This window comes from Cricetulus griseus (assembly GCF_003668045.3).
Source record: "Cricetulus griseus strain 17A/GY chromosome 1 unlocalized genomic scaffold, alternate assembly CriGri-PICRH-1.0 chr1_0, whole genome shotgun sequence".
Lineage (NCBI taxonomy): Eukaryota > Metazoa > Chordata > Mammalia > Rodentia > Cricetidae > Cricetulus > Cricetulus griseus.
Window position 1 is genome coordinate 15,235,790 of NW_023276806.1, and position 25,034 is coordinate 15,260,823.

Consider the following 25,034-nt stretch of genomic DNA (forward strand, 5'->3'; position numbering starts at 1 on the left):
ATATGGAATCTAGAGACAAAACACTTTGGCCTACAAAAGGGAACCAATTTATTTCATAAATCATATTCGTTGGCTCCTTGCAGCAATTTCCCTTTTCCCTGGGAAGGGGATGTTATTATGTTCTATCTGTGGCTCTTGGTGTAATTTTAATTCATCATTAAGAAACACTTTGCTTTTTAACATAAAGAATTCAGTGTGCTTGATGGAGCAGTGCTCCATGGAAAGTTAGTTTGGAGCAACAACTGTTTGGAGCAGAGGAGTTTATTAATTTATCAGAACCTTATGTTCAATTTCACATTTCTCAGCATAGGAAACAGCAATCATCCGCACCTGTTGCCAATTAAAGCATTAATGGCACATCAATCAAAGAGAAATCACTGGGAATGGAGATGACACAGGCTCTGTGCTCCTGTCAGTTTTTTGGAAGTCATCCTCTATTTCAACAGTAAGTGAAACCCGCAAGCCACACCCTCCAAATGCAGTCTCTACTTCTTGGAACAGATTTCAGCAGCTGAATTCTTCAGTTTGCAAGGCCACATGCACTTCCCTGTAGAGAAATTGTTGTCTTAGATTTAAAAAGTAACAATGTTACTATCTTAGTTGTTTTTCTGTAGCTGGGATGAAATACTCTGACAAAGAGAATTTAAGAGCAAGTAGATTCATCTCAGGTCACAGTTTGAGGTATAGCCCACCACGACAGGAGCTTGAGGCAGCTGGTCATGGTCAAGAAACAGAACAATGAATGCTCGTGTTCAGCTCACTTTCTCCTGTCCAGGGTCTAAGCCAAGAGAATGGTGCCACTCACAGTGGCAGGTCTCCCCAGCCCAACTAATTTAATCAAGATATTCTCCACAGGCATGCCCAGAGGGCCATCTCCGACATCTTATCAACTTGACAACTGAGTTAAATTATCAGTTTCTACACATGTGTAGAGTGGTTGGGGACTGTTCATATTTTTTTTTTTTAACCAAGCTTGATAAGACTTAATGACCAGGATTACATAAAGCAGGGTAGTGCTAACTGTTCAAGAAGTATGGTACTGGCCCTGTCTGTATAGGTTTCTCTGTGAACACAGGAGGCAGTCATAGCACCCACACCAAGAAGTCTACTGAGGAGGAGGCTGGGCTTTCTAGCATCTTGTTATGACTGGGTCAATGGTGCTCAAGCATGGCTTGCATTGAGATTTGAGATGAGGCTGGAGGTTGTGAGCAAAAGGAGTAATAAGTGCATGGATTACTGAAGCAGATGTATTCAGGTTCCGGGTCCCCGTCTGTCCGGGGTTTATCCTCTTAGTTGATCTAATGACCGGTAGCCCATGGTCTAGGGTTCTAACTGTGAACGTTGAGCAGATGTGACATAAAGTAAAGAGGGTGACCATGTCTCTGACATATACGATGGACAGGTTGATCAGGAGTGGCCAACTTTCTGATATTAACGGACAGTGTTGCCATGTACAAAATTTGTGCTTTGGAATTCTATAAGCAAGGTCCTATTTATTTGTCTTTTGTGTGTATATGTGTGTGCTTATTTCCATACACACATCACAAAGCTTCCTCATGCTTTGTGTTCATAGCTACCTTGGACTGAATCCATCCAGTGGAGTGTGGGTTGCATATGCCTGTTAGAAGACAGAGGCAAATTATAGGTGTCCAATTCATCTCTGCTGATTAATGGAATAAAGAAGACCCAGTGCCTGCCTGTCACCTGTCCAATCAAAATATAAAAGAAATGGACCCAGTACTTCCCAAATTTTAGCCGTGTCTTGTTTACCTGCCTCAGAGGATACATGCCGTTCTCTATCAGTGGTGCTTTTTGTAAGCTGAGCTAGAGAGAAAACTTTTTGTAAGCTGAGCTAGAGAGAAAACTCAATCCCATTTTCTTGTTTACTAATGGCTACAGTTTGGACTAGGGTTCCTCAAAGAATCATATGTAAGGGCTTGTTCTCAGGGATGCTGGTATCTGGTGGTCCTGTGGGATTTTAAGAGATGGGGCACTGTTGGATACCCTGAGGGCATAATGGTTGTACAACCTCCACTAGAGGTCTAAGCCATTGGGGTCGGCCAATTGGGAACTTCTGAAATTTCCACAGCCATTAGTCAAAAGAAATATCATAATTTCATAAAAATCTGTGTTAGGAATAAAGAGATGCAAAGCTGACTAACACTATAATTCAGGTATCCCCAATCTTAAAATAATATCTCAAAATAAAAATAGTATCTCAAATATTTTGAATGGCCAAAGATGGAGGGAAAGTGGGATGTCTAATACAAGGGCTTTTAGCAATAGGACGCTGTGAAGTTACCATAAAGCCTGCCTAGGATTTTCCATCCTTTCGTGCAGCATACTATATAGATGTAGTTCATATTACCTGTCCAATGTATACTCTGCAGAAATTGAGACTTTTTTCCATTCCTCATGCTGAAGGACATGGCAGAGCATTGCACTTCATCCACAGGCAACCTGGATTATCCATCAGTGGGCATATGTCTGGTAAGTCCAAGCACATTGTTTAATGTCAGAATTCAGTGTCTAAATGTTTGTTGTTCCTCTGGGGTTTCAAACCCAGAGTTTCTAGAAACTGACCTCTACTAGGTGAAGTCCTTTCTGTAGCACCCCGGAAGCACAGGATACCCCATGTCCTAGACAAGGGAGAATCTGGATGAGACAGAAGAAGATGAAGGGAGAATCCTTCATCCAGAGCCTCTAAGCTTGCAGACCCCACATCTATGCCGCTCTTGCCTGTGCTGCCCTGCTTCTTCACTCTCTCTTCTCCCTTCAGGGACCCTTTCCTCTGCCCTCTACTTACTTCCTCCCTCTCTCTCCACACACTCCCCCTCTCCTCCTCCTGTCCTTTTGTATTCACTCCCTTCCCTCTCTACTTCTCTTTACTCTCTTCCTTCACTCAATTCTAAAATCTCAGAAGTATCTTTTGCAGTCTTTCTAGACAATGAATTTTTAAAAGTAATTTGAGTTAAGTTTCTTGTTGCCTATATCTGAAAGTTCCTAATAACTGATTCCCTGGATTCTGAAACATTTTCCCGAGTGTCGCTGCCATTTCACTATGTCCAGAAGAGGTACACACATATATAATTAGAAATAACTGTTTGCATAAGTGGACACATTTGACGTTTAGTTTTCAGCACACTGTTTGCATACATGAGGGTTTAACTAGCTTGCCACTACTCTCATCTTGTGTTATGATAAATCTTTTTGCCAAAAGCCACCTGAGCCCTACTGCCATGTGGGCGCTTTCCACCAGCCACCCAAGTTCTGCCCGCCTAGTTAGGGCCCAAAATAATATACAGAGACTTATATTTGGTACAAATGCTGCTTGCCCAATAGCTAGGATTTCTCATCTGCTGGCTCAGTCTTAATTATCATAAATATATATATTTTATAAGATTTATCTTATAGAGGATGCCTTCTGCTGGTGCCCTCTCTTTCTGGTGGATCACATGGCGACTCCAGAGCAGAGACCAGGAGGAAGAGAGAAGGGGCCCACTTCCTTCTTGCCCTTGTTTATGAGTCTCCCTGCTATGTCACTTCCTGCCTGGATCACCACTTCTTTACTACATTTCCCAGAATCCTCCTTGACTCCTAGTCCCACCTAACTTGCTGCCTCATTGGCCAAACAGTACTTTATTTATCATCCAGTAAGACACACACACACACAGAAGCACTTCCCCCCATCAATCTGGTGCCAAGTAAGTCAGTGTGCTGCAGGGTGTTTAACAGTATCTGTGTTTTCTGCCATCCAAGAGCTGGTACTGTCATTGTTCCACTTACAACCCTCTTCCCATAAAAATTCAAAAGTGTCTTTAGATGTTGTCTAATGTCCCAGTTAAGAACTGTTGTTCTAGTCAGACCGTCAGCATCAGAAGAATCGGCTCACTGCTTCCTTCCTTCTTTCCTTCCTTCCTTCCTTCCTTCCTTCCTTCCTTCCTTCCTTCCTTCCTCCCTCCCTCCCTCCCTTCCTTTCTTCCCTCAGGAAAGTATCTTCAGTACTTAGGACAGGATGGCCTCATGGTTAGAGGCTAAATTGATGTTTATTTGATGAGAAAGGCTCCGAGTAAGTGGGGGAGACTTGGCTGATACAGCTAAAATAAAAGATGCCGAAAGAAAGTCCCAAGAGGAAAACCACGCCACCTACTTATTCTGTACCGGGCCAAGGTTAGATAAAAATGGATACATGAAAAAGGAGAAGAGAAGAAAGGAAAGGAAGTAGAAGTTCAGGGCATGGCAATACAGCACAGCACACCCAGCTGACCCAGCTGAGAGGGCCCTAGAGTGCAGGATCTGAGCCTGGAGAGTAGGGCTGGGTCCTTCAGGAAAGAGGGGAAACACTGGTTTTAGGAATTCTCCTATGACATGGCTTTATACATTCTCACTTTTTACCTTTTAAATAGAACAGCACAGCCTGTACTAATGACTAACTTGGGGCAAGACAGCGAAAACAGAACCAGGAAGAATTCCATTCCTTAAAACCACTGTGTGCTTATTTTGAAGTGCAGCCTGATCTCCATACCTTTACTGAGAAAGATTTTCCTCACAATTAAGTGACCAACACACAAAAGAGGCCCTCCTAATTTGAAATGCTTCTTATTCCAACTGAATGTAAAAATATGTAATTTGGAAATTTTCATTTCCTGTAGTTTTCCCACATTAAAGGATACCTGATACATGGAAATATAATATACATTCTTGGTAATACTAATGCATCACTCATAAAATGGCTTATATGACCCAACCACATGATGTTAGGCACAGGCTACACATATGCCATACACACCCAGTTGGAGCAGCAGTTATATAAGGTGGAAGCATCCAGTATAGTCAGAGCAATCTTAAGCAAAGAAACATCTCAGTGGTTGAGTGTAGCTTTTCTTTTTGCTGACTCAACTGTCTGCTTTCCACATTTAGAAAAACCTTACTGCCCTGGATACAAAACACTTGGTTTGCCAAATTATGTGTCCCTCCCCTCCCCTCCCCTCCCTCCCCTCCCCTCCCTCCCCTCCCCTCCTCTTCCTTATCTCTCCCATCCTTTTCCCATTCCTTCTTATTTTTCTTTCCCCTTCCTTCCTCTACTGACTTGTCTTCTGTGTTTCCTTTCTTTTATTCTTTTTAAGACCTAGGCCAGTGTTTGAGTGCTTACCTAGTATATGCAAGGCCCTGAGATCATTTTAGTCATGTAAATAAAGAGAGAAAAGAGAAGAAAAAGAAAAGAAACCAAAAGCAAAGGAGAGAAGAGAAGAGAAGAGAAGAGAAGAGAAGAGAAGAGAAGAGAAGAGAAGACTAGGCATGGGCCCATATACCTATAAGCCTAGAGCTGAGGCGGTAGGAGGATAGTGAGTTTGAGACATGGCTACCTAGTTGATGCCTTATCAAAGGAAAATGGAGGAGGAGGAAGATGAGGAGGGGAGGAGGAGGAAGACGAGGAGGGGAGGAGGAGGAGGAGGAGGAGGAGGAGGGTGGAGGAGAGAAAGAAACATGGACAATTCAGAGTGGTTCCATAGTACTACCACACCTTACCTGCGTTTTCTGTCAGTCTTGAACCTACATGCCTAAAGACTGTCACTGTGATAGGGAATGTTCTTCTGTATATTTGTTTCTCTTGCTGGTTAATGAATAAAACACTGATTGACTGATTGCCCAGACAGGCAGGAAGTGACACAGCTGGGCAGAATCAGAATATAAGCAGGGGCAAACAGGAAATTGCTCTCATCTCTTTCCTGCTGAGATGCTGAACAGTGAAGATGTGGGACGCTGGAGGAGTAAGAGGTCCCTGGACCTTTCTCTGGTAAGATAAGGCCAAGAGGAAATACTTACATTATTAGAAATGGGTTAACAATTTAGACAGAGCTAGCCAATAAGAAGCCATACCCAGTGGCCAACAGTTTCATAATTAATATAAGTCTTGTGTGTTCATTTGGGACCCAGGCAGCTGGCAGGAAAGAGTACACGTTACAACTTTGTAAATCCCAAAACCCTTAAATAGTGAACTTTTTTTCAACTTTCTTACCAGTCTAAAGAGACTCTGAAGTATTTCACACAAAGAAGTTAATTTATTATTTTCCTCCCTCCCTCCCTCCCTCCCTCCTCCTCCCTCCCTCCCTCCTTCCCTCCTTTCTTCCTTCTTTCCTTCTTTGTTAGGAATAGAGAGAGTAACTAATCCAGCTCCAAGATAAGGAGACCCTGGTTGATCATTTGGACTCTACCAGGTGAATGGTCCACTCTAATGCATGGGATGGGCCATTCAAGTTCATGCATCAGTGACTGCAAATCTCTGGATAGTGCAGAGGCACGAGAGTAGGTCAAAGTAACTCTGGGGTCAGAAAAGCCTAGATTGATCATTTCCTATCTGAGGGAACTTGGCAAATGCAGAAACTACTCTGAGACTCGGGTGGGATTATATATGAAATATTTATAAGTGGTTCTTAAAAGAATATCTGTTTACCCAAGGGAGTGCCATGGGGGACTTACTGCCTCCAGCATACCTACAAATATTGAAAACTATGAGTGCTAATTTATGCACGAGAAGAGCCACAATGCAGTTTTACCATTCACATGCTAATAATACAGCATGGTTGACCATGATAATTCCAAGAACTTTTATGTTTCTCCTTTGGTCTGATGGCTACAGGTAAGACTTAACACACACGTGTCTTAGCGAGATGTTTACCTTTGAGGTATGTGGACTACAAATGAATATTATCAAAGAAATCATGATGTTGGTAGCAATTGCCTTCTGCTTATACTTGTTTCAACTCCTTTCTTTAGACCAGAATTCCTTTATCTTCCTTACATTGCCTTTGGGGATAAAAACAACATTCCAATGATATGAAGTCAACTAGTAGCCCATGGAAACTGGATGGACATAACCATTAAATCCCAATCTTAGTCTCATAGTGAATTGATGAGTGGCAGATACCTTCATCTTGCTATCAGTGATTGTGTGCTATATGGTCTGGATGTGTGTGTTCCCCTAAATGCCTATGTTGATACCTATTTATCAATGCAATGATAGTAAAGGTGAGCTCATTAGGTCCTTGAGAAAAGCACCTATGATTGAAATTACTGTCAGAGAGAGAGAGAGAGAAAGAGCGAGAGAATTTGTGATGTAGAGTGCCAATTTCCATTTGAAAAATAGAAGTTCACACCTTTAAAAATAAGTGCATCCCGAAGCACAGACAATGCCATCACCACCTGTCTAAGTGTACTGGAAGAACTTTGTCAAGTATTAGAAATCTTAAGTCATAGCCATCTGCTTACGATGCTGGGCCGAGTACTCTCTGAGCTGAAGTAAGCTTTGCCTCTGTTTTGAAGGGAACTTTAATTAACAACACACTCCCTTTATGCAGATAAAAATTATATTGTTCTATGGGGAAAATCCAAAGCACTATAACAGGGTGTGGTAGTTTGAATGTAATTGGCCCCATAAACTCCTAGGGAATAGCACTATTAGGAGGTATGGCCTTGTTGGAGGAAGTGTGTCACTGTGGGGTTCGGCTTTGAGATCTCCTTTGCTCAAGCCATGCCCAGTGAGACAGTCTACTTCCTATTGTCTTCTGATCAAGATGTAGCTAGCACTATGTCTGCTTATATGCAACCATGCTCCCTGTTATGATGATAATGGACTGAACCTCTGAAACTGTAGGCAAACCACCCCAATTAAATGTTTTCCTTATAAGTGTTGCCTTGGTCATGGTGTTTCTTCATTGCAATGGAAACTGTAAGACACAGGGAAACTTCTAATTGTTTGTTTACATTTTCAGATGGCTAGTTTAAATAAACAATTGTCACCTAGCTAGCTAAAGATTGTGTGGTAATTCCCAAACATTCTTTGTACCTCTATGTCTAACTTATCATGTCTTGGAGTTTTGTCTTACTGAACTGTTTTTAGGCATTTTAACCCTTTAGCCCAGCTGGTTAATGGCGACTTAGCATCTATGTTTCTGCTTTCGCTCAACTTCCACTGTGGAGCATGTCCTGACCTTTGAATTCCTGGTTCCCTGGTCTTCCCTGTGCTTCTGTAGTTCTCAGCATACCCCCTGCTCCATACTGCCAAAGATGTGTAGAAAGATCTACTACTCGTTTGAATCCCCACAAGCTAAGTTTCAGTGGGCTAGGCTGGACTCTAGCACTAACATCTAACGTAGGCTTGGCAATGAGCAGTTATTGTTAAAACAAACTGAAGTGAAAAACCAGTTCTGGAAAATTCCTGAGCAGACAAAACCAGCTAAGTGTTGGTTGTAACCTTTGTTTGCAGTGGTTACAAAGGGCAGGTTGACTTGGATCCTTTCTCTTAGATGCTTCCACTAGAGAAAGACAAAACCTAATAAACTCAAGGCGAAGAAGCCACTGAGTCCCTTGCATTGCTAGGGACTTGCCTTTTGAATACCAAATGCAGCTATAACCAATCAGAGGCTGCATTTATCTGACTTCCACACTGGCCCCTCTAAATTCCTGTTTCTTGCTTTTTTAATTTCTCTCAGCAGAGCTCCAAACTCTTTCCAGTTTGGTGCTCTTGGTTCGTGAATGGTTGCTCTGCTCAAATAAACTCTTCAAAATGTCTATTATGTTTCAATTTTTATTTTTAACCATAGATGACAAATACTTGATTGTTTTGGGAGACTCTGTTTCTCAGGGGAGTAATTGTGCTTTGCTTTGACATCCATACTGACATCTAATGTGAAGGTAGAAATATTCTACCTGTACTCATCTACGGAGTCTACTCCCCACTACACTAGCTGTGTGAGATCACTGGAAATACGGCTAGTGAAACTATGGAACGAAATCTTTGATTGTATTTTATTATAATTAATTTAAGTTTAAGTAGTTCTTGGTGGAAGGCCACATTAGACACAGTCCCAAAAGACTCATATGAGACTAAGCCATCAACGTTTTTCAGGACACGAAGTAAAGAGCTCCATGTGTTCTACTAAGGCCACCAGCTACATGGGGTACTTATATATTAAAGTACAAAATAATTGAAATTAAACTTAAGTTAAAGATTGGCTTCTGGATCATGCTAGCCACATTCAACTGTTCAAAATCCAGACTCTGAGAATGTCTACCATAATGGGTACCGGAGAAACTTTTAATAGCAATTGTGTTGCAGGATGACTCAGGTGACCCGAAATAAAGATGTTTATTCCTAGCGTGGTTCTTGGTGGAGTTCTTGTGAGGGAGACTTGGTTAGAGCCCTGGGGTCATAGCTGTTATGGAAAGCAGATAGTATGGACTTAGATTCACCTTATCCGAATAGGATTTTGACTCCAAGAACCCAGCATAAGGATGAAGTGGGACCCTGATAAGAACCAAGGATCTGCCACAGCCGTGACCAAATTGACTCAGGTGGGCACCCTCTTGTGAGAGGGTGTCAGGGTCAGTTGCAACACTCTCTGCTTAAGTTTCTTATTTACTCCCACGTAAGTCTGCTAACAAGGTTGCAGCCACCTCCTGACCCCTCACTGTCCCTGGCCTCTCAGAAGCTAACCTCTTCCCAGGGCCTCTCTCTTTGCTTCTCATTTGCATCCTGCTCTGCGATTGGCCTGGCCTCCTCCCCCATGATATAGTTATTGGCATCGACTTTGGTCTTTGTTACCTCCAGAATGGAGGATAACACCAGAGCCTATCTGGAAGACCACCCAGAAGTTTCATCTGGCACAGCGTGGTGCTGTCCATCTGCCGAAAAGCACCAGGCTCGCTGTGCCAGGAACACCTGCGCTCCTCGGTGGTCCTGGCTACCTCATCATTTCCCGGTGACATTCAAGGTACAGGCCTGAATGCCCACACTGGAAATCCGTCCTATGGAGTTTCTGTCCTCCCTTCAGCAACATAGCTGCAGTGGGGAGCTGATCAGCCAAGAATGGTCCCAGGCAGGGGGTTAAAATCGGTCTGGGCATTGTCTGAGGAGTTTCCTTCTGGTTTGACAAAGCCAACTTTTCTGTGTTCTGGGACACAGTGAAAATGCCATCTGTTAAGGTGAGCTTCTGCCATGCAGGGTTGTTTGGGGGAGTGGATAATGAAATACTGCTTTTGAAATTTCAAAAAAAAAAAAAAAAAACAAAGAAGAAAGAAAGAAATAATAAAAAGTGTTAGCTTTGCCTTCACTTCTGTTAGGAGCCCTTTGATGTTTGTTTGTTTGTTTGTCTTAATTTCGAATGTTGACTTTCTTGTCAACTTTTTGGCTTTTGGTTCCTCTGTTCAGTGTGTCACCTCTGTACAATTCGGATTTCTCAATCTTTGGCCACGGGGGAGAACTTCAGTCCTCTTTTACTTCTCTGATTTACTTCCTCCCTTGCCCACTCTTCCCTGGTATTTTAAAACCACCACCATTAAAAATTCTCTAGAAAAACACTTAAATACCCCCCCTTCCCAAAAATGTCTTGTCAGATTTCTTCCTCTTGTTTGCTTCAGAAAGTGGTGCTTTGATTGTCCATTAGAGAGTTGTTTACATTTCTCCAAAAGCTCCATTTAGTTTCCCTGACAAGGTGGAATAAGTGACTGGCTGTGATGGATAGAGGCACCTGTACTAATGGCTGCTCACACTGTGCCCACCAGTGCACGTTACATTGATAAATTGACAACAGTTGGAGCATGCTCCGCTAGCAGCGAGAATGAGGCTATGAGGACAAACACAGGCGGCGAGACAGTCTGCTTTAATATTCCTGGGAAAGGTGTACAGCCTCCCACTCTAACACCCCAACAGCTGCGGTGAGGAATTAGTGCACAGGCAGAATTTCTTTGTTACACTGACGCTGCCTCTGCTAGTTAGTCTAGAATTATCGGCACCATCTTCCCGGTTAGAACCCGGAAGTCCTTGAGCCGAGGGCTATGATGGTAAGATTGTATGTTAGTCTTATTAATTTATGGATCTTCTCAATCCCTACTTTGAAGACTTTTCTTCTCCCCCTGACAAGAGAAAAACAAGGACAACAAAATGCTGCCTGTTAGCTTCCGAGTGGATAATCAGGCAAACGTGGAGGTAGCATCAGTCAAGACTAAGTTGTTAATTATCTGGAATAAGTTGCCTAGAAGGTTTTAAATTTCTAGTGAGGAAGAGGTAACTGCCTGTCACTGCACCCCACCCTGCTGGGGTGAAGTCTTAGAGGGGGTTCAGTTCTTTCTCCTGTGTACTTTCTCATTTTCTGTTTTCCACTCTGTTGGGTTCTCATTACCCTTAATAAGGCTGGGGTGGCAGCAAGGTCCTCAGTGGAATCTCCCCATTTGACAAAAGGCCGGTGCAGAGAGGTGCCTGGGTTGTTCCTTGGACTGATCCCAGTTTCTGCATGTCCTTCCTCCCGGATAAGTGGGAGCATGGAGCAGAGTGGTGGGTGGGTTTGCTGACACAGCTGGTCAGGAGCTCAGCACCCACAGCAGTAGCACACTCCAGCAGCCCCTAGCTCCTTCCGTTACAGGGTTACCTTAACTGAGGACTAATCGAAAGGGACAAATGACCACGGAGAAAACACCACAACTTAATACAAAACCCTAAGAAAGGAGACGGAGGCAGAAGCAGCTTGGACATGACTGTGCTTTCCTAAGCCTTGCTTTCAAATGGCCCTGTTACTAGTTTTATGATAAGACAGTTTGCCTTTGTGATTTGCATAGATAATGAAGCAATTAGCAGCCATCATATATAAAACATGCCAGTCCTTCATTAGACACCAAACTGGAATTAAGTACCACAAGACATGCAGGGTGATGACACTCAAGCACCTGGATTGGACCCCCTTATACTTTGTGTGGAGTTTTGTTGCAAGCCTGGTTGCTGTTCGAATCACCATGGCATTAGCAGGCTAGACTGTGGTTAGTCTGATGTGAAATTCTGACTGGCTGGCAGTCACCTCCACCCCCTACGCCCACCCCCACCCCCTAACTGCTACTAAATTTCATTTCAAGTTATAATTGTTGACATTGGAAACAGCTACTCAGATCAGAACAACAAAGCAACAATTATACAGGATCTGGTGTTTCTCATGCAAATTACAGCAATAAAATACAGGAAAATCCAACCCACTTACAGACCAGTTTTTGTCTGTAGAGAACACAATCTGAACTATTTGGTTAACTAAATTAAAATGTAAATCTTGGCTGGATTTTCTTCTTAGTTATGTGAAACAGTTTCTAAAAGTCAAAAGAAGAGGAGGAAGATGAGGAGGAGAAAAAAGAAGCAGCAGTGTCTGCTTAAGGAGCAGGAACCACATTCCAAACAACTTGCAGAAATATATATATTTTTAATGAACTGGGTCAGAAAGGCATGACTATAACAACGGGATATTCTAATGCACCATTCCAATAGGAAAGACAGAGAGAACAGCACAATGTATTTACCTTTTATATTTTTGCTTATAAAGAAACATGAAAGCTTTGGACACAGTACTAGAGTCCCTTTTGTCTCCACGAGTCAAGCCATCTTGCTCTTATTCCCTGATGGTATGCTGCACGTAATGAGACAAGTAACCTAAAGGAGGTTAGGGAGCGTTGAAACTGACTTCTTTTCCTTTATTAGAATTACTCTCCTTCCTGTATCTGTCTCTCCACACACAAAAAAAGCAAGCTGGGTGCAAATGTCACAGAGGGCCAAAAGAAAACACTAGACATGATGCCCCTAACATCAAGAAGGTACAAATGCAGTCTGCCCAGGAGTCGTGCAAAGACCCAGGAACTATGAATCCGTGGGGAAGTGAGTGGTATGTTTCTGAACCATTGCAGTGACTGTTTTTAAACGCAAAACTAAACAAGGAAATAGTTCTCCAGAAGCCTAAAAGGGAGTAAGATACTAGAAGCCTCCATCAGTACTGTGAAAGAACCATCAAGGAAAACAGAAGAGGAAACCTTGAACTCCCTGCTTGTACCGTTGGCTGGAATTCAGCTAAGACTGTATCTGTTCTGAAAGACATGCCACTGTATTTGACCACAAGTAAACTGACCCATGTGAAGCCACCACAATTCAGGATAGTGATATTTAATTTATGTGTTTAATTTTTTCATCTAAGGAAAAGCAATGGAATGATCTCATCTCATTTCTAACAAATCCTATCTTTAAAAGGCAATAATTTCACAAATGCACTTTTGCGCTAAGAGCTCTGTTCTCATAAGCATGGAGCAAACGCTGTGTGGGCAGTCACTGACTTATAGCACCTCCGTACAGTCGCTGCAAGATAACCAAGAGTAATGGCTTTTGATAATCAGGCCACAGTATTAATATAACATGAACCGCAAGCGCTTTTGTACTGTGGCTCAGTTAAACCAGCAAATTTCATTGGAATATAAAGAAGGGGTGGGAGTCATGTTCTCTTTCTGCTACTTCTGCAGTGAAAAATATGCCTCCAGGCACCGTCTGGTGTGTTGTGAGTCTCAGGGAATGCACAGCAGCACTGAACAATGTTTCCCTTTAGTACCTCGGGTCCTTTCTGCTCACTTCCAGCTCCACCTCTCCTGGCTAGGTCAGGATTTAGGTCCCTGAAATGCAGCAGATGGATTTCAAATGGCAGTTCTGTTAGCTGGGGAAAGCTGGTGGAACCTGCAGAAGTCCAGAGCAAGCTGGCTGGATGCTGGGTTCTTGCTGGCCCGTGACTGGTGAAATATTGCAGGGTGTAAAGGGACTCATTCCAGCTGATGTGAGCAGAGGGGAATGCTGCCCCTTCGTCGTAAATGTTAATGTGAAGGAAACTACGAGGGAATCACTTCTGGTGGTAAGAGTCAGGCAACATAATCATAACAAGTGGAACTAGGCTTAAGCATGTCACTACGATGTTTATTCATATGGTGACATTTACTGGAACTTTTCTCTAAAAGGCAATGGTTTCCTCCTGTTTTAACAACCCAGAGACCGCAATGAAGTTATCTTTGGATGTATGATATATCTCTCTGCCATCCAACTCTCCATTTCCTAGGACATGTGGACTAGGAGTGAATTATGTATTGGGCCCCAATGCTTGTCTATTTCTGTACATTTGAGAAAAACACGTGGGTGCTTGGTAAAAATATACATTTCCTGAATCTCATGATGAGGATGAAAGAAACGGAGGCCAAGACAACTGAGGCTTAAGAAACAGAGGCTTATGCACATTTTGCAAGGCTAGTTTTTGAAGACAGAATAATGCAAATCTGAAGTGAAACATGAACATTCCCAGCAGTCATAACAGGAGACAAAAGTGAATGCCCACAGTGCTTCAGCTGTGATGCACTTGTGGCATGGCCATGGGTTGCTTAGTTATGCTATTCACTCACTCACTCAACAGTGTTGAATACTGACTGCAGGACGGTGGGTGGAGTAGGCTCAGGGGAAGAGCGACAAGCAGACCTTCAAGGCAATCAAAATCTGGAAAGACCAGGCATGCACATAATTAATTATAAAACTTGATAAGTCATGATTAGTAGGCTCAATTTATGCTGTCCATGGGAAGGGTTACCTAGAGCAGTGTGGAATGAATAGCAGGGCTTTGATGCATTTAACCGGAGACTTAATGATTTAGTTTTGTGTCCATGCTTTAACTTCCCTCCTATGCTGTAAATTAATTAGATTTAGATTAGTTACCATGTCTAGTTTTATATTCATATAAAGGTGTATTGAGCAAGTACCTGGTCTATAGATACTTTACATCAATTGACAACACATATAGAATATTTCTATTTCAAGCATGTTTTCTTACTTAGCATTTGTGGTACCTCCTGAAGTATCATCCCCAAGTTATCATCATTTACAAAGGAAACTTGAGGCACGGGTGGGTGGCAATTTAGTCCATCTTCACAGCTGCTATGTGGAGAAACTTCACTGAGCCCAGCACTCTGGTCTGGCTGCAGAGACACCCCTAACCTAGGACATGCTGCCTCTGGTCAATAAATGTTGATTGAATGCTGACTAAGCTAGGAGGAATCTCTCGGCATTTATATTGCCATTTTGTTGATGACTGTAGAATTTCTTAGGAATGCTTAGCTCAGGTAATGAAACAAAAAACCATCGGGGTGCATAAAATCTGTTGATGATTAAATTTTTATTTATCTCCATGAGCAAGACAAGCAATTGTCCCCAGTACATTTGTTCTCTAGACAGCCTTGAGCTGTGTGGAACCTCAAGGACAGCCTTGACTGACGCCACTACTTTTTTGAAAGTACTTTTTACTGTTTGGTGGGTACATTCTGTCATTACTCTTGGCATCAGGTTCCCTGTTTATCCCTGTGTTATCATCTCACACTGTGAGGGAGTATATAAAGGAATGTGTTTACAAGAGAACAGAAACAAGCTGAAAACCTCTTCCTACCCAAGTTCAACAAATAGCGGTTCTCTGGACGAGTCAGTGTTTGGATTATAGATGTAATGGTACAATATACCTTGCTGTTTTGCTTTGTAAGTGATAGTGTCCAAGTTTAAAAAGCCAAACATTACGAACTGATTTTAGCTTGGAGTCTCAAGAGAAACAAACAATGAGTAGTATTTAAGGGAGATGTAAGCAACACTTTCCTTGGAGTTCCTCAATTTCTCCATGGTGACACTGGTGTGATCAAATATTGCTGGCAGATGCTAATAACTGCATCACTGTCTTGTGAAGACAAAAAAAATCCAGTTCATTCTGTAAATATTTCTTTCTGGTTTAAAGACAGAATCAAAGGCTAGGGCTAAAGCTTAGTGGGAGGATGTTTGCCTCGCCTGTGAGAGGCCCCTGATTCAATCTCCGACACAGACATAAAGAAGAAATCGTCCAGTATTACTGATGTTTCCAGATTTGGCCAAATTGTGACATCAATCCCAATTATAGTTTCATGTAAGCCATTCTGAAAAATCAAATTTCTTTGTTTTTACAGTTGGCATTCACTTATTTATTCATCATCAACTGACTTCCTGTTATGGAAAAGAAATAGCAGCTTTCATTTTTCTTTGAACTCTATTTCTTACCTGCTAGGGCTTGTTGAAGACAGCAACATTTTTCATATTTTACTCAGTAACCAAAATGGCATGTGGCATGTTTATTTTAAATTAAAGTGAATTACAATAATTTTAGAGAATTACATTATATCCCTTGAGATAATTAGAAACATAAAATAACACACTACAGAAGAAAGTTTGCCTTTTCATTTGTGTGTGTGTGTGTGTGTGTGTGTGTGTGTGTGTGTATGCATGTATGTATATATGCCTGCATGTATGTATATGGACATGCATGTTTACTTGGCATTGAAGGCAAGAATCATATACATCTAATACATATGCAGGAAAGGAACAAATTTTAACATTTCTAATGCTTTCAAGATGTCTATTTAACTAAAACTCTAATTTTCATATAGTAAGTTAAAGAGAGCTGGTTCAACTTTGAGATTTGAGTAGTGATGACAAAAGCTCAAGTTAACTGTACTTGTGTCTGTAATTTCATTAAAAATAATTCAATAAAATGAAGCCTATTACTTCATCTAATATAAATAAAATTGTAATTTAATTAAGTTTAAATAAATTAATAATAAAGAATAAAAGACAGAGTGAGATATAGCATAGTGGATTAGAGGAATCCTGGTGAAGATAAGAATCTCAATGTTGCAAACTGAAATGGGAATCAACTTTCTATAATTCTCTGCTCTCCCTTTAAAGATATGGAAATGTTTGTAGAGATGGCAAGAAATGTTCTCTGTTCTGTGTCTTATGGTAAGCAATTGAAACTGGGTATTTTCATACTTTCTTCTTCATCACTATGCTTCAACCTACATGTCACATTGCTCTGCTGCAATTCCATTGTTTGCAAAAATAGTTCCACTTTCCGATATTCTAGGAGCAGACTGAACCACCCATAAGAAATTTCAGCCTGAGAAAGGGGAAAGAAGGGCAAAATTAAATAATTCCTTGGCTATTGTCAAGCTATGTAGATGAATTGGGTATGGCTGCCCATATCTGTAATTCCAGTACTCAGCAGGAGGAAGCAGGAAAATCATAAGTTCAAGATCAACCTTGGCTACATAGCAAGGCTTTCTCAGAAATAAATTTCCAAACAAAATCCAACGATAGTACCACCAAAATCTAAGGAAATGATAGTGAACTTAATGTTTATTAGAAAACAGTAGTCCTAGTAAGCAATGCAGCGGAGCATGTATGCTAGAACCAGAGTCAGCATGTAGTTTCAACATTGTTTAGGAAGGAGTAAAAACATTACCAAATATTGAACCTTAAGAAAGCAAGAAAATATACACTAATCTCTAAGATAACAATTTAAAATGATGGTAAACTACTAATAAACTGACATAAAGAACATGGGATGTTTAAAAATCGTTTTTTAGGATTCATAGAAAACACAAGGGACAAGTAGAAAACAAGGAACAAGCAGAAAAAAATGAGTGTTAAAACTTCAAATGGGACTAATTATATTTCATCTTGATGGACCAAATACTTCAATAGAAAGATAAATTGTTAGGTGCACAAAAGACAAAACTATGAGTTTTTTACATGAGACAAATGTAGTTGGAATTTTCTTTGGGCCACCAACCAGCTCCCAAATAAAGGCATAGACTTATTATTAGTTATGAATACTTGGCCTTAGCTTAGGCTTGTCCCACTAGCTCTTATTACTTAATTAATCCTGTTTCTAGTCATCTATGTTTTGCCTCAGGGCTTTTTGCCTTTCTTTCCTACTTTCTCTGTGTCAGGCTGACTGGCCCCTGGCATCTCTTTTTCTTTCTTCCCTGGAGCCTAAATTCCTTCCTTTCCTTAACTGTCTCTGCCTGGAAGTCTTATCTGTACCTCCTACCTCACTATTGGCCATTCAGCTTTTTATTAGAACAATCGGGTGCCTTAGGCAGGCAAGGTAAAACAGTAATACATCTTTACATAATTAAATATTCTGCAACACGAACAAATTCAACAGTTTTTTTGCATAGTTAAATATTCTGCAACATTCCCCTTTTGTGTAAATATGAAGATTTTAGCTTTAATATAGTAAGACTATATAAACGCGTTTACAAAGTGGAGTCAGAAATGGGTTGATAAACGGTAGTTTATTGGGGGAAAGTACTCATGCAAGGGAGCCAGTGACCAGGTTTGCACCGGAGCAGTACAGACCCTGAAGTGCTTCCTAGTCAACTCAGCCAGGCGAAAGAGAGCCTTGTGCACGCCTCCCTCCTTCTTAAACCCAAGCAGGCATGGTCAGCAGTACCTCTTAATCAGGGTTTCTCCCTACAACTGTATACAATAAGAACAATGATTAAGTAAGAATTACATTTATAATATCCAGTCCAGTAATTACATTTATAATATCCAGTATTTGTCAAATTCAGAGAAAATACTCCATTATCTATCCGATTTTGGTGAGTTCAAAGCTGTGTACCTAATTTCCTTTCTATCTTAACTTCTATTACTAACCCAAAATTATATTTTTAGACCAAAAACATTTTTTGGGTAAACAAATTAAGCTTTTATGTTGCTCAACCTTATAAACTTTACTCTTGTAGAATATTATTTTAACTAGGCAAAGATGTATTTGTTTATGCTGCAGAATATTACTTTAGTTGTGTAAAGGCATGTTATTTTTGTTTGTGGTGAATTTGCTTAATAATTTAAGGATTTGTGTTTCATTTTGCAAAGATGTGCTGCATCTGTTTCACCTTGCCTGCCTAAGGCACCTGATAGGTTTAATAAAGAGCTAAACAGCTAATAGCTAGGCAGGAGAAAGGATAGGTGGGGATCTTAGGCAGAGTGAATAGATAGGAAGAGAAATATAGGCTCAGGAGAAAGAAGAATGAGAAAATGGAAGAGAATGGGGAACTCACCTGGGGCAAGATGCCAAGCAGATGTCAGCCAGTCAGACATAGAGAAGCAGTGAAAGAAAGATAGAAAGAAAGAAAGAAAGGTAATAAGCCCTTAGGCAAAAGGTAGATAAAGAGAAACAAGTTAATTTAAGTTAAAAGAACTAGCCAGAAACATGCCTAAGGTAGACTCCCAGATGGTTTTCCAGCTCCCCAGAAAGGAGACAGAAAAGAGAGACCAGAAAACCTCACGTCTATTTTTGGGGTACAATTTAAATATCATGTAGGAGTGGTCTTGAACATTTTTTCTTGGTGAGGGGTCATCATTTGGTGGGCTTTCTGAGATGCAGAAGGGTTTGGAGACAGATAGGGGAGGGGGCTTGGGATGGAGCTTCCACCATAACATCTCAGACTCTTTGGATATATGGATGCCAGGGGCTGGAGTGAAGCTTCCACCAGAATATCATCCAGTTCCAGAGCTGTCCCCATGCCAAGAGAACAGCATGTATGTTACCTGTCTTGTATATGCTAGGTTTTTTCTTTATGTTAGTAGTCAAGATTTTGAAGTCTCTAATTTTGAAGGAATCCATAGCCTTTCATTTCCTTTGGAAACAAAAGCATAACCTCTCCTCCAATGCAATATATTTTCCTGAAGTCCAATTTGAAGTTAAGACATCCCTAAACCATCCAGGCTGGTTTAATTCAGCAGTTCTCTTACAAGCCCAAGTCTCTCAGCTGTTCGTTCATTCATCAGAATTCTAAGTCAATAAAACACCATACAGGATCCAGACTCCCTATGTATTTCCTAGCTTTACATGGCTTATTCTTTTTTATATTTCTTTACTCTCTTTAAAATTCTTAATTAATTATTTTAAACTATTGTTTTTTCCCTATGACTGTTTATATCCATTTTCTTTTCTTTCTTATGCACCTATGCACACTATAACCTGTTTAAAGGTTTTTTTTTTTTTTTTTTTTTTTCAGTCTGGACTTGTTTTACTGTGCATCTGTGGTGTTCTCTGACAGCATGAGCCAAACTCTAAACTGCTAAGCATCAGCTAGTCCCTCCACTCTGTGGCTCTGGCAGATGGTTCCTCCCCATTCTCTGGTCTGTGAGAGTCAAGCCTTAAGCCTGAAGGTTTACCTGAGAGCTATGTTTAACTGTGAGCTGCATTCAACTGCCTCAGCTTGAGGAAGTTGGTGTTTGTGCTCTAGTAGGCATTTTCACTTAGCTTGTGTTTCTACTTAGAATGCTGGCTGCTCAAGTGATCTTTAAGAGGCACTACTGTGCCTCTTAAAGAAGTCATACCTGTTCTCTCCCTCTCCCTCTCCCTCTCCCTCTCCCTCTCCCTCTCCCTTTCCCCTTTCCTCTCCTCTCCCCCTCCCCCTCCCTCTCCTTTCTCCCTCTCTCTCCAGTTTTTCTCAGGCCCTTTGTGGAAATATGGGCCCCACCTTGGGTGCCATTTGTAGCTGTAATTTTCTTTGGGCTGCCAACCAGCTCCCAAATAAAGACGTAGAGACGTCATTAATTATGAATGTGCAGCCTTACCTTAGGCTTGTCCCACTAGCTCTTACTACTTAATTAAACCTATTTCTAGCCATCTATGTTTTGCCTCAGGGATTTTTGCCTTTCTTTTATTCTGTAGTCCTACTTTCCTACTTTCTCTCTGTCTGGCTAGCTGACCCCTTCCATCTCTTTTTCTTTCTTCCCTGGAGCCTAAATTCCTTCTTCTACTTACTCTCCAGGCCACCTGTATTTCTTCCCTTGCTAGTGCCTGTTCAGCTTTTTATTAGAGCAATCAGGTGCCTTAGGCAGGCAAGGTAAAGCAGCAACACATCTTTACATAATTAAACAAATGCAATACATCTTTACATAGCTAAACAAATATTCTATGACATAAGCAAGCACAATACATCTTTAAATGCTTAAACAAATTCAATGCATCTTTGTAGAGTTAAACAAATATTTCACAATAAATTTTGTACATGAGTATCCAGAAAAATGTCAAAGTAAATGAGTTGATGAAGACAGACCCTAATCAAAAGTGAAGCTCAGTTATTACTTCAAAGAACAATTCTAGACATCATCATTTCAAAATGATCACAGAGATACACACACACACACTCCAGATGAGAAGTTCTAAATACCTAATAGCTACCTCTACATATATAATCAAGAGTGAAGAGAGAAAAAGTGTAAACTTTTTTACACTTTTACATGATAGACACACATGTCTATCATGGTGGTGAAATGTCACAGCACATCTTTGATCAGGTGATAAAATAGACAAACATTACTAAAGATGTAGCTAGCACAACCTAATGATGCACATTGTCTTCAAGTGTTTGTAGAGTACTTACCAACATTAACTGTACACTCAACTAGCAAACAAGTCTCAACAATGCTATATTAAGCTAAAAACCATCACTTTAAAAACCTGGTAAATTTAAATATATTTTATGAAAATGTTATACAAAGAGTGCCTAAGTAAGTTATATAAAAAGTATAACATTATCATCAAAGTAAGGAAATATTCTTTTTGTTGTTGTTGTTCAGGGTCTCTTGTACCAGGGTTGTCTTGAAGTTGCTATATTGCTAAAGATGACCTCTAATTTTTGATGCACACTCTCCTTCCTCAGTACCATTGTCATAGGAGAATTTGAATACCATGCTAGTTTGGTGAGGTAGGGGTCATACCCAGGGCCTCCTGCATGCACATTTTTAACCCTAGAAAATATTTTAACCAAATAAAATAAAACATAATGCACTAAAGGTATTAGAAGCTTGATATAGCCTGTATAAATCTATTTAAGAAAAAGATGAGCTTGGCACAGTTCCTGTAATCCCAGAACTAAGGAGGCTGGAAGCAGAGGAATTACAATTTCAAGGCCAGCCTGGGCTATATAACTAGATGTTATCCTGAAAATAAATGAACAACAAAGGAAAAAAAGCATGACAAAACAAAATGAAAAATAAAGCAGCAAAGAAGAAAGGCTGAAAATTAATGCTTGAAAATTTATTTCGAGAAATGTAAAGGAAAAGCCCACAGCAAATGAAAAAATAGAAGAAATTATTAAATATAAAACTATAAAATAGTTGACCAAAAAGGAAGAAAGGAAACAGGGAAGAAAAAAGGAAAGAAAGAAAAAGAGCCCAAAACAAATTACAAGGGGAAAAAAATCAACATTTTTTTTCTTTTGAAAATACTCTAAAGTTGCTAGAATGATGAAGAGAACAGATACAAATAACCAGCATGAAATCTGAGACATCACTACAGACCATATAAAACTTACAATGCTACTTAAAGGATACTATGCTCAACTCTTTGCCAGAAAGATTGACCATTTAAGTACAATTAATCAATATCTAGAAATGTACATTTCAAAGCTAGAATGACACTAGAGAACCTGATAAGTTCTTCAACAAAAATCCTTGCCACAAAAATTTCTTTAAACCCAGGTGAATTCATTATTGGTTTATTCCTAATGTTTACAGAAAATCACACTAATTCCATACAAATCTTCTCAAAGAAAAGGACAGAACATACTTTATGATTCAATTTAAAAGACTGCTGTGTCCTTGATTGTCATACTTGCAAGGATGGTTTTACAAAAGGATAAATACAGGCTGATTTCTCATACAAACATTAACTACAAAAGTCCTAGCAAAATAGTGGGAAGTAGAATTAGAGATGCATCAAATTAGTAGATGCATCACAAATGTGCCTGCTTTGTTCAGGAATGCCAGGTTATCATAACATTACAGGGGTAATCAAGGGCCTGTAGAGTTGGCTCGGTAGTCCAGAGCACTTGATGCTCCTGCAGAATACATGGGTTTGGTTCTCAACACCCTCAAATGGCATCTCACAAATACCTGTAACTATAGTTCCATCATCTTGATACCCTTGTCTTGTCTACATGGACTACTGCATGTGCATAGTGCAAATATATTCATCCATAAATGTTAATGAAAAATGAGCTGAAATATATTTAAATATTTGATCAGTGGATTACCATGTTAATAAAATAAAGGATAAAATCATTATCTTTCCAGTGAATGAAAAATAAAAACAATTGATAAAATTTAACATTTATTCATGACTTTGAAGTTGTCCTTTTTAAACTAAATAGATGACATTTATGTAATTTGACATAGGTCACTTTCAAAAATCATTGACTGCCAAATTATATATATATATATATATAATAATAATAATACTGATCACCCAAAACAATATCTGGACAATTATAAATTACTGGAAATTAGCAGTGAGTATTTTAACATGGATTAATGTGTGTCTAAGTTAATTAATACTCAGAATTAGTATTTTTAACATTCTTACTTTGCCTAGAAAACTTTTAAAAATGACTTTACAGAATACCCCTGTCTTGTTTCTTATTCAATTAAAATGTCTGGCAGGATATATCCCAAGTACTTTGAAGATTTATGTGTTCCTATAAATGCACTTAATAAATCATCAAAAATTACACAACATAGATATTTGCACCAATGGCCTCTGACCTTCATCTATGGTGTATAATTTGAAGTATGAGAAATATAATTTTAATTGATGGTGGCTTCATACTTGGATTCAGGACAGCTAATTGCTAGTGTTTTCAGAGTCTATTCTGAGAATCATAGAATGCACTTTTGAAGCTGTATATTGCATAAAGAATAACCAAAATCTGAAAGGCAGTACATCAAAAGAACCATTCCCAAAGGAAGTAAGTTCCAAAAGCATTTTCTACCTTTATTAATTTTAGTTTTTGAGACAAGTTCTCATTATGTTGTCTTGGATGGCCTCATATATGCTATTTATCCCAGACTAAATTTGAACTCATGAGAATCCTTCTGCCTTAGACATATAAGTACTAGGATTATAAATGTGAATCTCTACATCTAATTGAGAATCAGAATTAGACACTGGGTGATTATACTAAGAAAAGCAATGTTAAAATGCCTACTGAGGCCAATGTTATTTAACTTTGCAGTAGAACACAGGACTTGAACTTTCTTGAAATCAAACTCCACTATGTATGAAGCATAACACTCCATGAAAATACCAGCATATATTCCTGCCTCTTAGTAACTTACCAAACTTGAGATGAGTAAAGGACAGACATTTTTTTTTTACTTTTCCAAGGCTCCATTGGGAGTCCACCATCTAGGATGGCTTGAAAGATGTGGTCTGCCATGGGAGATAAATAGGTGAAAATCAGATGTTAATTTCTTTGCTTCATTCAGGAAGACTGGAGACATCTATAGAACACCCGAGAAGAAAGATGACACATAAGGAAATTTAGTGTGGAACACTTTGAAAATAACTGTCAAAGATGGTTGAACATTTATTTACATAGAGAGATTTCTTTAAGGGTTTACTCTGTGTGAATGAGTTAATACCAGTAGGGATCACTGAACAAAGTAAGTTTAGGAGAATTCTTGTTTTAGTTTTTAATCTCTATGTAAGATGAAGATAATAGCAAGAATGACTAGTAATTGCTTTCTCAAAGGAGGTATGTTTGTCATGGACACAGATTTCTTCAAGATATATTCTTAAGAACTTGTACACTGTTGCATGACCTTACTTTCTAAGAGTAGATATCCCCAGAACCTAAAACAGGGATAGCACACCATGGTGTTCAGGAACTACAGGTTTCAGAGAAATCACCTGAGTTTAGTGAATGATCAAATTTGACTTTCTTTTTTACATTTGCATTGAGAAAAACTAGTTGCTATAAAAATAGTTTTGTGCTCTCTCAGGGAGTTTTATTAATTTATGTAAATAAATTCCATATGGTATAGTAAATAAGTACATATAAAGGTAGTATGTATTTATAGATAAAATGATCTATGATTTTTTTTATAATATAGTCTAGGAAAATTATGTACCCTCTCATGCTCCTACTCACCATGTTTTCAATACCAGGATAAATGAGGATATCAAAGATCAGAATTCTTTATTGTCTTAGGATTTCTATTGCTGTAAAGAGACAACATGACCATGGCAACTCTTATAAAGAAAAACATGTAATTGAGGCTGACTGACAGTACAGACGTTTAGGCTGTTATCCTCATGACAGGAAACACGGCATAAGGCAGGCAGACATGGTGCTGGCGAGAGCTAAGAGACCTACATCCGCATCATCAGGCAGCAGAACAGAGAGTGACACTGGGCCTAGCTGGGGCTTATGAAACCCAAAAGGCCACCCCCAGCCACAAACTTCTTCCAACAAGGCCACACCTACTCCAACAAGGCCACAGCTCCTAATAGTGCCCCTCCTTATGAGCCTGTGGGAGCCATCTTCAT

The 25,034-nt window shown here is 39.8% G+C and overlaps 1 long non-coding RNA gene across 1 annotated transcript; it reads right to left on the reverse strand.

Annotated features, from left to right (window-relative positions):
* Positions 1-251: 251 nt before the first annotated feature.
* LOC103160761 lies at positions 252-3,277 on the reverse strand. The gene is made up of 3 exons (XR_003481306.2): positions 2,584-3,277; positions 2,369-2,487; positions 252-547 (listed from the first exon to the last, which is right to left on the reverse strand). It is a non-coding gene; the product is annotated as an uncharacterized LOC103160761 (long non-coding RNA).
* Positions 3,278-25,034: the final 21,757 nt, after the last annotated feature.